This window comes from Prenolepis imparis, unplaced genomic scaffold (genome assembly GCF_030444845.1).
Source record: "Prenolepis imparis isolate NDT839.2.m4 unplaced genomic scaffold, iyPreImpa1.0 SCAF_2, whole genome shotgun sequence".
Lineage (NCBI taxonomy): Eukaryota > Metazoa > Arthropoda > Insecta > Hymenoptera > Formicidae > Prenolepis > Prenolepis imparis.
Window position 1 is genome coordinate 12,663,503 of NW_028141160.1, and position 16,531 is coordinate 12,680,033.

General features: G+C 29.5%; 1 protein-coding gene across 1 annotated transcript in view; it reads left to right on the forward strand.

The window, feature by feature from the left end:
* The first annotated feature begins 10,670 nt into the window (after positions 1–10,670).
* LOC145946224 (neuroglobin) overlaps positions 10,671–16,531 on the forward strand; it is a 207,179-nt gene continuing 201,318 nt past the window's right edge. The window contains exons 1-2 of the mRNA XM_083055761.1: positions 10,671–10,849; positions 10,957–10,998. The gene's annotated coding sequence lies outside the window, so the exon portion shown is untranslated. The remainder of the gene's footprint in view (positions 10,850–10,956; positions 10,999–16,531) is intronic.

A 16,531-nucleotide genomic window follows, 5' to 3' on the forward strand; every position in this document is an offset into this window, starting at 1 on the left:
AACTAATGAATGGATATGTATAAGTGCGAAAAAAATATATAAATTTTAATAATTATAAACAAAAAATATTTTAGACAAATGAAAGTTGTGAGTTTGTTCATATTTTTAACGTGCAAGTTAATGTGCAAGTAACTTTAACAATTTCGTAACTGGGTCATTATTTGCTTATCTCTTCGGCATTATATGCCGACGACTTTGAGATACTGAACGGAACGATGTTCAGTTTCTTCGGCACGCCATGTTCGATGGCACTTATAATATGCAAGAGGCGGCTCGTTGTGTGATACTCCAACCAGGGAAATCCATTATCGTACGCGACACTCCGCGGATGTGCATATAGAGTGCTACGTTGTAGAACATAGAGGGAGACAAAAAAGAAGGATATGAATACGTTTATACTCTCTCTTTCGTGTCGGATTCCTTTATATTACAATAATAGCGCTACCTACAGAAACATCATTCATCATCCAAGTTAATACATTATAATCAATACGTAGTCATACAATATAGAAAAAAGTTGCATGAATAAATGCTCGATAGTGAAAAATTAAAGGATATTATTAATCGATAGTTATTTAAATAACAGGTTGCAATCCGGCATTCTTTTATAAGAAGCCGAATCTCATATATATTCAAATTATTTAACATCGCGAACATTCTTTGATAATACAAGATACTAATAAGATTAAGAAAACTTTTAACAATAACATTGACATTAATTTTTTAAAAGAAACGCAAGTTTATTTTTTTATTGGGCATATATTTGATATTATAGATATATTTTGCAGTATACATAATGCTTTTTGATTAAATTAAAATTTCGGTTTACATTTTAGTGGACGCAATAACACACTATAGAATCTTTAGATATTCACAGATTGAACATGCACTTTAGACTGGCCTCGGAATAACAATGAACGAGACATTGTTTGTATGCTTGATCTACATAAATGTCAGATGCGATGATAATTGATGCTATCTTTAAACACGCACTAAATTATCATATCATAGCGAAAAGTACAATTTTTTTGTATGGCGGACTTGTCTATTTTTCATCGCGTTGAACATAGAGAGTTTAATATTTTATTTTTGAAAATAGACTTCAATTAAATATAATTTAAGAATTACATCTATACAATAAAAAAGTTAAATCTACAATATTCAAAAACATAATATAAATTACGAAATAAAAGAAGATAGAAATAGATATAATCTCAAAAGAAAAAATATTTTTGAAGAGTTTAATCATGTATTAAATCTTCTATTTACATATGACAAATTTAAATGTATTAATAAAAGATAAATGTGGCCATAAAAATCTATATGATTTTTACCGTTAGATTCTATAAGACAAGCTTCTCTTCCATTATAAAAATTCTTTTACATACTTACATACCAGCAAAGACAAGGAGTTAATTTAGAGTGTAATAAAGTTTTGATAAATTCTCGACTAGTTTCTCTCTCTCTTTTTCTCTTTCGATGGAAAAGTCTCCACTTAAGTTTAAGTTAATCTAATCTTGGTAAGAGTCGTGGGGGCCTAAGTAACGAAAGTGCCTTGATGGGTAGACGTCATATTTCCGTAAATCTTGAGATTGGAATCGTGGCAGGGTATTAGTATACCGGGATAAAAAAAACTCGATTCTACAAGGTTTTGACGCAGGTTAGGGATGCTTTTCGGTCCGGGCTCATGCAGACCAAAAACCAGGCCCTGCCGACCCTGAACCTGTGGGAGATTCATTTTTCAAGAGATCTTAAGGACCTGCTGCTGGTTCTCTCTCCCTCTTTCTTCGTCTCATTCTTTCATAACTACCTCACTCTCTTCAACGATTTCGCCTCATTTTTCTTCTCGTCTTTCTCGCTTTAGGATCTCTTCTCTCTTTCTCTTTCAGGATTGTGGACGCATTTACTTTCCTTTGTCTGTTACAGCAGGTCAGTAATTGTGATGAATATAAACTAATAAAAAATTTGCTTAATTTATCTTATTCTATTCATAAATAACTCTCGGCAGAACACATATAGTAAAATGATACTTTTGTTGTGAATTGTACTATTCAGTATTTCTTTAACTTCTAGCAGAAACTGTACTATGCTCAGTTGTTTACATTTTAACCGATGGCGATGTTGCCAAGTCTATGGACCTGTTGCCGCTTTCATATCGAAGATCCTTCATTAATTAACTCTTTAATGGCGCATGCATTCAAATTAATTTGGAATTGCTCGGGTAATCAATGATCGTTTGTGAAAATTAAATGTCGGATTTGTAAATCTTATCATATATAAGCGTATCTCACGATAATCTATCGGGTGATCTATGTGGTATCGATATATGTTTTCACACACGCACACAATATGTATACATATATTTGATCAATATATGCTTTTTTATTTATCGCATGCTTCACAGATGGCTTAATGATAATCATTTCTGATATTTCATCTACACATTTATAGAATTAATTAAAATTTGTTATATTAAATATTGTTTTATTATATTATATATTATATTTATTTTATTTATTTTATATTGTGTTTTTCAATTTATTATTTCTTCATTTTAAATTCTATACAAATATAATTATTTAAAGAATACTAATCTTATTCGTAAAAGTAATTAAGATTTGGTTGTATCTGTTGCATAATTATGTTTTTTCACTACTTAATCTATCTGTACTATTAGGCAGCATTTGTAAGTTCAGTGTAAAAATAATATTCAAAATCTTTCTGATTGTGAGAAATTGTTCACCATCACATAAATTTCTTTTTTACGAAATTTTTCTATCTTTTACGATAAACACTTAAGCGACGATAAAAAGACTTTTCTGATAATTCTTTAAAATTTTATGTGCCTCTCTCGACAGATAGCGCATATCTTGCGTCAAGTTTTATACTTGTACTTACGAGAAAGAAAGATGAATTACAAGGTCCAGAGAATGTCGCACAACGATAAATCTGTTAAAATTTGTCAAGAATGTTATTTGTCTTACTACAGTAAATTACTATCTTGTCGACATTGTTTATTTCGAGATAAGATATTTTTGATATAAAATCACGCTTTTACTATCGTGTATAAATCTGCTTTCTGTATTATTTTATATTTATATATTAAAATAGTCGATAGGTATATGTATATGTGTATTTGTTTTGATCGACATTTATAAATTTATATCACAGCATTTGTTTTTGCTGCAAGCTACTGCTTATTCGACGATATGTTGTGCTTGATACAAAGATAAATCCTTGACATAAGATAAATCCTTGACATAAGATAAATCCTTAATTTGTTCTGTTCAAAACTAAATGACTCATAATGTCATAAAATCATAACTGTATATGTATGAAGATAATACAAAATTAAAACATGCGAATATAAGCAACGTAAGATTTTACTTTCTGTTTAAAAACTATATTTCAGTTTGACATATTATCACAAAAATTTAATGAACATATTTTAATTAATTTAAGATCTGCCAAGAATTAATAGATACTTATTCAATTTATTATTTTGAATTCAATACAATAAATTTCATTGGAATAAATAATAATATAAATGAACGTGAACAAAATACAATAGTCATTAATTATTCTTGGTATGTGTGACGTGACGTAAATGAAAAGAAAACGTTCTTGCGACAGGAGATTTGCATCTTCGCAAATCTCTCTCTATCGGTCTCTCTTTTACGATGCGACTACATCGACCTCTTCACATCGTGGAAACGTTTTCACGTCCAAAAATATCTTCGATCTGCAAACACTTTCCAGCATGCAAAGATATTTCAACGCGTGAAGCAACAAAGCACAAAGAGAAACGTTCCTACAAGTTTATTTTCCCGCCAAAATACAGTATTCGAAAAAATTTTTATACAGCTCAGAAGATATCTCTAATTACACGATTATTATGTTTCATGTTACAAATGTTTATTCACCTTTCTTTGTTCTTTAAAGATGATTAAAGATACATATCTAGTGCATATTGTTCTATGATTCAGAAAATATTTTTGTATATATTTTATGTATTATCACAAATAATGTGTTACGAGAATGGAAAGAAATCAACTAAACAAATACATACGTGTAATATTTTAATATTTTTAACTGAAAGAAAAAGAAATTTATGTTAAAATTTGATTATAAAAAATAGAATATTCCCTTTCAGCACTAATTTTTCTTATTCTAAAAGAAATTTCTTCTAAAGAAGCATATTCTATTTGTACTAGAAAAATTTCTCTTAGCGGGCATAAGTAAAGTTAGTTGCTGAAAGAATATTCTATTTCTTATAAACAATATTAATGAAATTTTAACATTAATTTCTTTTTCTCACAGTTTAAAATATTAAAATCCATAAAACACGTACATATGTGTATATGTATTTAGTCGATTTCTTTCTATTCTTATAACATTATGTGATAATAAATAAATAAAATATATACCAAATAAATATTTTCTGAATTACAAAATAACGTGCATTAAATATGTATTATAATTATCAAATTTATAAAAAGATGAATAAATATTTGTAACATGAAACAATAATCGCGTAATTATAGACAACCAACTTCTGAGCTTTATAGGAATAAAAAATTTCTGTTAGCAAAGAGACTTAAGTAAAAGTTAAGATTGTGAGAGATTTAGTCCTTTTTAAATTATTCTTTTACAATTTTTTGTTATTTTAAATTAATCTTAAGCCACCTTTCTGCAATATTTAAATAGAGGAATTCACGCGAGTAATGTTGAAGTCCGAGAAATACACACTTGTACCGTACAAGTTTTCCAAGTACATATATTCATGGCAAGATATATCGGGTGTGCAAACGAGAAAGAAAGAAAAAGATAAGGAAGGTCTATGTATGGTGAGGTCTTATATATGTGTAGGCCCGTCTATGCGCGCGCGCACGTCTGTGCCCCCAAACGATAACACCTTATCGTATCCGGCTCCCCTTTCGCGCACGTTGTCAGTTACTGGAACTTAATATGGTACGCTTCAAATGAATCGGTTCAAGCGAACTTTAACGTATCGTCATGTTTTCGTGGAGTTTGTTACCGTTTACGTGACACGTGAGATATATTAATGGGACATTGCTAAGAGTTATTTCTATAGTTAAAAGAAGTAAATTTCTTTTGTAATTTGAAAAGAAATTCTTCTTTTTGTCGTTTCTTATTTCAATCTTCACCGTATTTGAGATCTTTGTTTTTTTTATGGGTAGTATTCTTATAGTAATTTCTTCTCAGGCAAAAGGAAAAGACACAATAACTTTCCAGTTCTCTTTCATATCGGAAAAACTTAAGGTTTTAGAAATTGCATTTTAACCATAGCCTTTCACATAGTTAAATCCAAAATTTCGGAATTTTTTAAGTAACGTTATGAATAACGGAGGATATTCTTTCTCTTTGACATGTCTGTCTCTTTTGACATAGCAGTACATTTCTTTCTTACATTACTTTTACATTTATATATTCTTTTTTATTTTTCAAAATTGTTTTATTTATCACATTAAAGATTGATTAGTTTCTAGTTCTTTTCAAAGTTCTTTTTCCAGTTTTATATACAATAAATACCTACTCAACGAATCATAAATCATTTTTAATAATTACGGATAAATGGAAAAATTTCTTGAAAGTGAATAAATAAACTGACTGAAAAAATTAAAAACAAAGTATATGAATAGAAACATAATCGATTGTACAGATGCTTGAAAAAGAAAACTATAAAAAAAGAATTCTATAAATTATCAGTTACATATCAATCTAATTATGTGGACAATGGTCCACATATTTTAGACGATATTGTTCGCAATCGAATGATGAATTATCACAAATCACGATTGGCTTTTTAATTCGCCATCGTGCAGCACAGTTAGAGGGATGAGATAGGATCGGCGCATCGGAGCATCGAAAGTGCGAGGCAGGAGCCAACGTCTCTTGTTCGACCACGCCCTCCATCGATGCACAATAGGGTGCGTAACAATAAAAGCGAGGACTAGAAATAAAAATCACCGAGCCCTATGTGCGTCGCGTCTCGTAACGCCTTGCGCCGTTTCCGTTCCCGCCTCGTCTCTTCGCGCCGCGAAACTCATTAAAACCCGTCGAGATATCCCGCGTTTATGCAGGCATGTAACGACCAACGAGAGAACAACGTCGGCGCATACATTTATGAGCGTTACGAGCGTCTTTATGCACTGACCGCCACACCGTATGGCGAAAAGTCGCGACCGTAATCGTATGAATCGCGTCTTGGAATCTCCTATTGTCAGAACTATTATACTTCCGGCTTTATCACGCGCGCGTTAAATACCGCGAGTCTGCAGCAGCGAGTTTCTCATCTTCGAAAAATCTCTGAAATGCGACAGATTAGATTCGAAACTAATACGCTTTCAGTTGTATATAGAAATAGCACGCTAAGATATAAATCTTTCCTTGTCTTCCCGTATCTTTAAAGCATTATTATAATTAATTAATTATTTAAAGCTTGTTTTAGACAATCTATAATTTGAGAATTTAAGGATGTAGTGGTGTAACAAAATTTGAATATATATATACACAACATGAGATAAATAAAATTCTATTATTGAATTTTGTTGCAAATTAAAAATAATCTTCCTCTAAAATGAAGAAAATCTCGTTCAATTTCTCAAAAATATACATACGATTCCGTATGTTTTATTTAACTATAATTTTATTGAATTTTATTATAGTCTTAAATGTAATTATATATAGATTGTATATTTTTTTTTGTTTTTTTAAGACAAATTTTAAAACATGTTTTCCTCATTAATGCATACTAGCAGAATGATATGGTATCATCCTTGCTAGTCTGCGCAAGACACGTGACGAGAGACACGTAACGAGAGATGGCACGAAGTATATCATATATATACGATCTATCCTTCCTCCTATTTTTTCTCGCATAACAACGAGACGCTACGGCTCGTGTCCTGTTCACCCATTTTCGAAGGACCTTAACCAACCATGACCGAAGCTGCTCTCGCGTGAGGCTTAGCTTAATGCCATAGTCTTCCACGCGCGGTGCGCACAGTTTTCCTTATATACACGATGTACCTTGATTACTGCGCCACCGTACATGGTGCTGTAATTTCGTTGCGCGGATTGCTGGAAAATTACGCGCTCCGAAAGAAGCCGATTTATTAGAAGCGCCTAATATGGTGCCGGTAGTATTCCAGCATGATTTATTGACGATCTGTTTATTTATTGCAATTTTTTGCCCATTTTTTTGATTAGTCACTTCTGTGCGTGACAAAAAAATAAATTGCTGTTTAGTGTATACAGTGTATTATAATGTATTGTAAAATATAATTTATTTTGAAAATCTAGAACCGCAACGACATTTTAAACATGACTAATTGAAATTATATTAGTTTCCATCTAAACATCAGAATTCTTCAAAAAATGTTTCTTATAAAATGCAAATGATTGAATACAGCATCAGTTATAATTTTAGATATCGAAGCTTATTCGATGTGATTGATTAGGCGCTCTCGCGACTGGTTTCGCGATTAAATATACGGATTTACGGATGTTGAACACCGAACGCCGGAAATCCTTGAGCGGCGTTGACGCGCACATCGAGATGGCTGCATCAAATAAATGCATAACTACATCGTTACATGATGAAAACGATGTCCCCTACAGATTAATAGCTGACAGGACGACATGACTGACAAGCCGGCAAATTAAATCACGTAAATTATGACGATGGCCGATTGTAAAGCATCTGTGCGCTCGTAATCGTGCGCGCACGCGCTTGACCGTACAGAATTCTGCAACAGGCAGTTATGACATTTGTGGATAAACAATTTGGATATCTGTATTTGAAATGCAGAATATTAAAGATAATTACTTATATATAGTTTTTTATATACAATATTATTTAAATATTTATTCGTGAAAATGGATAGAGTGATACAAATATATAGGAAAAATACTTATTTAAAATACAATAATGAAATCCAAGTAAAAATTATATAATTTAATAAAGTAAAACTAAAAAATTTATAGAGAACTATAAAGAGAAAAATATATATAGAATAAATGAAATATTCAAATATTTTATTGTCCATATAAGGGAAATAAGTTTAATTGTCTATGAAATCTGAAATGAAAAATATAATATATACTTGAAATATTTATTTCTGATTTGTATAAAAGTAACTTAAAATATTTTAAATAGAATTTTAATTCACGTACAAATAAATTATTTTATTTCGCATTAATTATTTATAATGCAATAATAAAAATAGTAATTAAATATATCTAGTTAGCGCTAAATATTTTTTTTTTTAAATATATTTTGTTCATCTCTGAACTATGGAACAATACTTTATTTGTGACCTTGAAAACCGATGCATTATTCGAGATGAGAAATTGCGAAGGGCGGGTTCTGCTGAAGTTATGATAAATGAGAAACGTCGAGTTCGCACGCCGGATAATCTCTTTGATAAAAATAACGGCTGTATTATTTTAACCCACTGGATCAATTTCAATCTTGTTCATTTAACAAAAATAATGACTGTATTGTTTAAAAGACGCAAATTGTTTCCAGGCTCGCACAATATTCAATTCGTTCAAGGAAAAGTTACGATATATCGGTATTTTGCGCGCGGAATTTATTATTATAGCAATGAAAATTTGATTAATTTATTTTTATAAATTATTACTTTATTTAAATATTATTTTTTTAGAGACAAAGCTATTTCTAGATATATATTATATTTTTTCATACTTTTACAAAAATATTGTCACTTTATCCAACAGCAAATATTACCCGTTCTTATCCCGCCATAATCTTCTTCTTGAATTCTCTAAATGTAAAGTAAAATTTAATAGTACTTATATGGACTCTCGGATTTAACTTCTACTGAATGGATATTATTTATTCTGTCTTATTCTTTAATCTTTGTTTCACAAATATTTGATTCTGGACTTATTACTATCTCTTTCCTCTATGAATTTCTAAATTTGATAAGATGCTACTTCGAGTTTTTTTTAGCAACATTAAATACACGTAATGTAGTGTTCTAATCTAGGAATGTGTCATAGTAATGATGAGTAATCACAAGGACAAAATTTTCCATGGTTTTCGAAACGCTCTTCCATTAAAATCATACGATCGTTAGTCATGATTTTGTAACAATAGTTGGAAAATTTGCGACAATTATAGCTATACATACAATTAAGATGGAATTATCCTAGTTATATATATATATATATATATATATATATATAACTAGGATAATTCCATCTTAATTGTACGTATATATATATATATACTTTATTCTCGTATTCTTAATAATATTAAAAATATATTCTTAAGATAACAATATCTATAAACATATACACATACACAATTAGTGTATACATATGTGTGTGTGCTTTTTATTAGTCTCTTTCTATTCTTATTTATAACACAAATTATATATATAAATGTTTTATATCATCATATGCAATATGTGTAAAATCTCTATATATTTTAAAAAGCAATAAATCTGCACAATAATTAGAATATCTCAATATAATATTTTCAGATAAATTTTTAATATTTTTTAAATGTCTTCTCATAATTTTATGCATATATGTAGCTATTTTATCTATTATTTATTCAACTACAACAACCCAAGCGCGCGTTATTCTTCGGTTTTGTATTAAAAAAATGATATTTAAAAAAAATAATATAAAGTTTATTTAAACTCGATTAATATTTTTTTACTGAAATCAGTTGATTAAAGCATTAATTTACTAATTAAATTTTTAAATATAAATGTTATAAAAAATTAAAATAGTAATATGTTGTAAATAATATGTTATAATACCTTATTTTCGATTAATATTTTTTGACAGAAATCAGCTGATAACTGTCAAAAATATTAATCGAGTTTAAAGTATTATAACATATTATTTAAAATATATTATATTATTTTAATTTTTATAACATATTATTTTAAAAATTAATTAGCAAATTAACGCTTTAATCAACTGATTTCTGTCAAAAAATATTATATTAATAAAGCGAAAATTTGCTAATTAAATATAGCTTACATATTTATATTGTGTATGTTATAATTTGCTAATTAAATTTTAAAATAATAACATGGTAAAAGTTATAAAATAGTAATATGTTGTAAATAATATGTTATAATACCTTATTCTCGATTAATATTTTTTCTTTCTATATCTTTTAAAGCTATATCTTTTCGAACGAATCTCCTTCGAGTTTTAATTAATTATTAATATTTTAAGTCATGTATATAGTATCGCGCGCGCGCTATTAGAGTGAAGTTGCCGATGTTTGTAGCCTCGGCCATTACCGAAACGCCGCGAGTATCAGGCAGTTGGAGCTGCGTCCCGCTGTGATTAATTAGTAAGCATAATCGTTAGAAACCATTTATAACCTTTGTATTGTAATATTTATCAATCGCATATCATAATTTCAACGTTAATATGTAGTCGTAATTGTTCGAAACGCATATTTCGCGAAAAATCCGATGCAAAATCTCTTGCCAACATAACCCAACTTAATCTGTAGTCGCGCGTGCGAAAGTATTGCGATAGATATATCTATCGTTAATTCTAGCTTACATATTTATATTGTGTATGTTATAATGCGAAGTACTAAGATTATTCTAATATATGTATGTATATTTTATTTGTTACAAGTAGCATACCGATTCACGCGTCGTGTCGGGAGTGCCGTGTAAAGTTTCGCGTGTCGGGAGTGCCGTGTAAAGTATCGGGCGATCGTAATTATTCGTATTTTCGCGAGTGTCGCGAGTGCTACCATGGACTAAGAGAGGAGGAGGAGGCCCGGGGAGGCATCGGGCAACGTCGGAGCAACTATGAGGTATGCAAAATAAAACATTTTTTCTAAACTGCATTGTTTATGAGATATTCGACACACACTATTCGACACAATTATGTATATACATAATTTGAATATTTTGTTTTCAGATCAATGTGCTGTGTACTACAACTCCGCTATTGCACGTATCGGTGAGTGAGAAATTGTTTATTTTATAATATTTCGATCTACAGCGATAATGGGGGTATATATAATATGTTGAAAATATTAAAATAGTAACAAAAGTTTTAAATAATATGTTATAATATCTTATCTGCGATTAATATTTTTTGACAAAAATCAGCTCTGATAATTGTCAAAAATATTAATCGAATTTAAAATATTATAACATTCCTTTCTAAAAAAGGCACGTTAAGTCGATTCTTGCAAGTATTGTTGCATCTTTTCCGATGCTGATTACTGTTTCGATTTGCATTGTGCGTTATATTCGTAGCATCGAGAGGCTGTCATCGCGAGGATTAATATTAGTTTAACAGTTTATTTAAAATAAAATTAAATAAAATAATATGTTTTAAATAATGTGTTATAATATTTTATCCGCAATTAATATTTTTTGACAGAAATCAGCTGATATCTGTCAAAAATATTAATCGAGTTTAGTATTATAATATTTTATTTAAAACTAATATCATTATTTTATTTAATTTTATTTTGAACAAACTGTTAAACTGCTAACTCTCGCGATGACAGCCTCTCGATGCTACGAATATAACGCATAACTCGAATCTTGACAGCCAATGAGCATCGCGGAAAAGCGACAACAATAAACTTCGATATATGCGAGTATCGACTTTACATATCTTTTTTAAAAAAGGGTATGAGTAATAAAAAATAAAGTTGACGCGCGCATTTTCCAATTTAATGACATAAATTATAATACCGCATTTTTATTTATTCAAACATATACACATTATTGTATATATATATATATTTATTTGAAATTTATTTGAAAATATTATATTGAGATATTCTAATTATATTGCAGATTTATTGCTTTTTAAAATATATAGAGATTTTACACATATTGCATATGATGATATAAAACATTTATATATATAATTTGCGTTATAAATAAGAATAGAAAGAGACTAATAAAACACACAGACACACATATGCATACACTAATTGTGTATGTGTATATGTTTATAGATATTGTTATCTTAAGAATATATTTTTAATATTATTAAGAATACGAGAATATAAAAATAATGAATCTACCAAAGTAAAAGAACCTCACATACGGTCGTCTTTTGACTTTCTTTAGCACATGTGCAAACACTTTCAAAGATTATTTCTTCTTTTTTCGCGCCGACTCCGGGACTTAATGTCAGTCGTTGCCATTTCGCTCAGCATAATCTGTCGGGGTATTTATACAATGGATATGCCAATAGACAGAGAACCAAACCGATTGCGATGCATTTCTATTTTTTTTCTACTTTTTTGCGAAATGGATTTATTCAAATGTACATAGCGGAGCGGCTTTCTCCTCTGGCATTTTTCGGATTCACGTTAGATTGTCAGGATTGTCCAACTTTCCTCTAACGGCCAATTTACAATCGGCATTCCCTTATAGAATATTCAGAAATTGATAAAATTGGCACACTCATATAAAGACATATATAAATTTTTATTATTTGTTATTAATCGTTTAATGTTTAATTCATTCTTGCTGCCTAAATTTTGAAAAATAAATCTCTATCGGATATTATTTTTTTAAATGTATTGATTACAACTTGAAAGTATGCAAGCTAAAAATAATTTTATTTAATAATAATTTTCTATTTAATAATATAATATTTAATAATAATTTGAATAGACACAACATTTTTTTACTATTACAATTATAAAAACATAAAATATTGCATTATTTCCTGTTTCTCTACCTATTATCAATTTAATTAATAGTTTTGGAATTATTTGCAAAGATTGAATAAAATAAAAATTAAAAAATTGATGTAGGATACTTTTTTCCGTAATCGTCGACTTTCGTTATATATTGAAACATACAATAGATAGAAGAAAATTCTCTAACGAAATGAATGGGAAAAACACACTACTAAACTATCTGTTTACATTTCTCGTGCCATCTACGAGTATATGTGAATACAGATGCGGATGATAAGAAACTCGCTTTATCGCTCACGCCCGAGTGTGAAAACATCGAAACGTGACTTTGCTTGCGTGTTTTTGTGTCATGACGACACTAACATGTCACTTTTCAGCAGGTGCAAACGCATCTACTGCCACAGCTGTTACAAAATAGAAAAAGACTGAAGCGTGAGATAACTTTGCGAGAAACTAGTAACAATCTATTTTCGTTCATGCATCGATTTAATGCGAGAGATTAAAAGTTGAAAATAATTCTGCTTCTTTTTATTTTAAAATTATATGAACAATATATTGACATTTTTTGAATTAGCATTAACTCATGTCATAAAATTATAATAAATTAATATTAGTTATTAATTATTAAAATAATACTTATTATTGTATTTAATTATGTAATTAATAACAATATTATATTAAACATTGTTATTAATTATGATAATAAGTATTATTTTAATAAATTAATAACTTTGATATTAATTTATATTAATGTATGTAGGTATTAACTATTAACTTATATTAATTTATAATTTTTGTTAATATTTATAATAATTATTTTACAAATATATTGCTAAAGTATTAGTACAAAATAATAATATTATATACGAGTTAAGAGTCGACATGCGAACATTTACATTTGAGCAATAATAAATTTTAAAATAATCAGAAAATCTGCAAAAAGGGGTTATGTGGTTTTTTAATATCCCTCGTTTATAATCTCATTATGGAGCATACAATGTCTCATTCATTTGCTTTGATCTTTAGATTTTGAGTTTTAAAACCGAAAGCGTGCGCTACAGGTGGTCCCGACACCATAGAAATGAGTTCTAAAGTTATCTGGTCCTCTTTTGAAAATAGAGAGAAGGACGTTCGAAGGTTCTTTGGGATTTTTTGGGTTATCTTTTCAAGGCAGATCAATTATCTTTAAAAAAAATTTAAGAAATTTTTTAATGCGAGTTCCCTTGAAACATTCTGTTTCATTCTTATAAAGAAATGTTTTTTCATGAAATATTATTTTACCAGCTTTTTCAGTTATAAACACGAAAAAGCTATTGAAGTACAAACGAATATTTAGAAAAAACAATCGATTAAAAAAAAGGAATGTTTTCTTTATGACATTTAAGTAAATTTAAGATAATAATACTAATTATTGATAATTGCAATGGATCATTATTATTTCAATTATCATTTTATTATTATTTTGACTATTATTATTTTTTCATTAAAATTTTTTAAAATTGAGATTTTGAATCTATGAGACGAAACATTTTCTTTCCTCCACTGTTGTTTTTTTTCTATTTGCATTGCCCCCCCCCTCTCTCTCCCTCAGTCCGAAAATCAACGATTGCAATAGCATTTGTTGAAAAATAATTGATTATCTAAATACATTAGACAAGAAATTAATATTTTTCCAGTAGCATTTACATTAATTCAAATTATCGTCATTACCATGTTGCTACTTTCATCAGTTTCCTCGTAAATTGCAAGTTGCGGTCGATGAGCAAAAATATATATATGCATCTATAATGAATAAATGATTAATATTCCAGTTGTACATTTGTGCATGCATTATGCAAATTGTTATTTTTGTAATCGAATTGTTGCTATAATTTTCTGTTGCTTTCTTCTTTATTCTTCATTTATTGTGTCACTCATTGTCAGTAAGAACAACGTCGTACGATCAATTGTACGTATGTGAGTTGACAAATATAAAAATATTATTGCATAATACATCGCAAATTGCATTTTTGCAATAATTTAAGATTATAATTTAAGACACGAGGAGAGGAGACATTGAAAACAAAAGGCAACAAATGCTTATTAATTTTCTATTTTTAATTTTTATTAATTGCATAGAATTACATAGAAAATACTCGCACTTCTAATTTGTATCATTATCGCGGTAGAACCAACATTAAATATCTGTATAAACATGCAAATTTCGGAAAGGTCCGTCCATGGAAAACGCTCGGCGGTCATTGCGTTTATTTTCCTGGTCGATTGGTTGCCTTCGTCGAGATTAGAAATTACACATTCTCTCTCGCAGCTTTTAGATTGCATCATCGGAAACCGCGTGTTTCGCGAGAAAAGCGCCAGATTCAACGATAGATTTTCTCGGCAATCGTGTTGAAATCTTTGTATTTTCCTCGAAGCCAAACATCTCGCCCACCCTTGCCGAGGCGCACGATCACCGGCGTAAATGTTTTGTCCCTCGTCCGATCCATGTGCCTCCCCATGCATACGTTTGCACTGCAAAGCGATAGCTTCACCAGTTCATTCGAATCTCATGTTACAAGTTGTAATCACGACCGAATGGCTCAACGGCGATTCATTTTTTCTGTATGAAATATAATACGGATACGGCGCTTGATTCATAGGGTACCATTCACTCTCTGATATTACGTGAGCGTATATTTAGAATAGAAGGAGAAATATATATATGTAATTATCCGGTTTTAGAGAGCAAGAGATCGAAACACTCGCGTGTTTTCGAAGAAAATATATCTTTTTTGAATTATCTTTGTGAAGAAAAAAAAAATACATAATTAATTTATTTAAAAATATATATATTTTTTTTTTTAGTACAGGGTATCTTTTTCTTTTAGTCCTTGAGAAACATTAAACGTGTAATTGAGACATATTCTGAATATTGTTGAAAGTAAATTCAGGGTTTTGTCGCGTAACTGGGAACTAACCATTATTCTAGCGCTGAATGAACCTTTGTAAGTCATGGTCATAAGTTGTCGTCGAATAAACTTGAGTGTAGTTATATAAACCAATGTGGGTATAATACGTAAAACAAATATAATAATAAAGGATAAATATAAAAAAAATGTACAAATAATTTAACTTCTTTGTTAACTGAATCAAAATTTATGTTTTTACATCAATACTGTTGATGTATGTAAAAAATGAGTATTATTTCACAATCAACTATTTCGAAATCAACAATGAAGTAGCAAACGAGTATTGCGACAGCCAAGAACAAAATCTATTTTTTCTCGTTTTTTTTTAAATATATTCCCTTGACTTTAAACTATATCTTTAACCCGGAGAGTCACATGATAAGTGAGCGGATTTCTCATGTTCGCGTCCTGAAGAAAGAAACTGCTTCCCTCGAGGGAGAAAAGGACGACTCTCTTCTCCTCACTCTCCTCTTTTTTTATTGGCTTTACACTGCGTGCTCTGCACTTGCCGCTCGGCATGAGGTCGTTAAAAATGAAAAAGCTACTACCTCCCTCGTATCCTTTCTAATTTTATTTGGCTCGGTTTGAGCGCTTGAATCGACTTACTGCTGTAGCATATTTTTACGATTGGATTACGATGAACAGTACACATAAATTAATAATTAGAAGATATTATTACTTGTAAATATATAATTATATAACAAAGTGTGCGAATAATATATTATATTTCTTAAAATTTTATATATAAAAATCTACTTTGTGTGAAATGTAAAGAAGATATGACAGATATATAAAAGAGAGAGACAGAGAGAGAGAGAGAGAGAGAGAGAAAAGAGAGAAATATCAGATTAAATAAACCTGAAATGTTTGA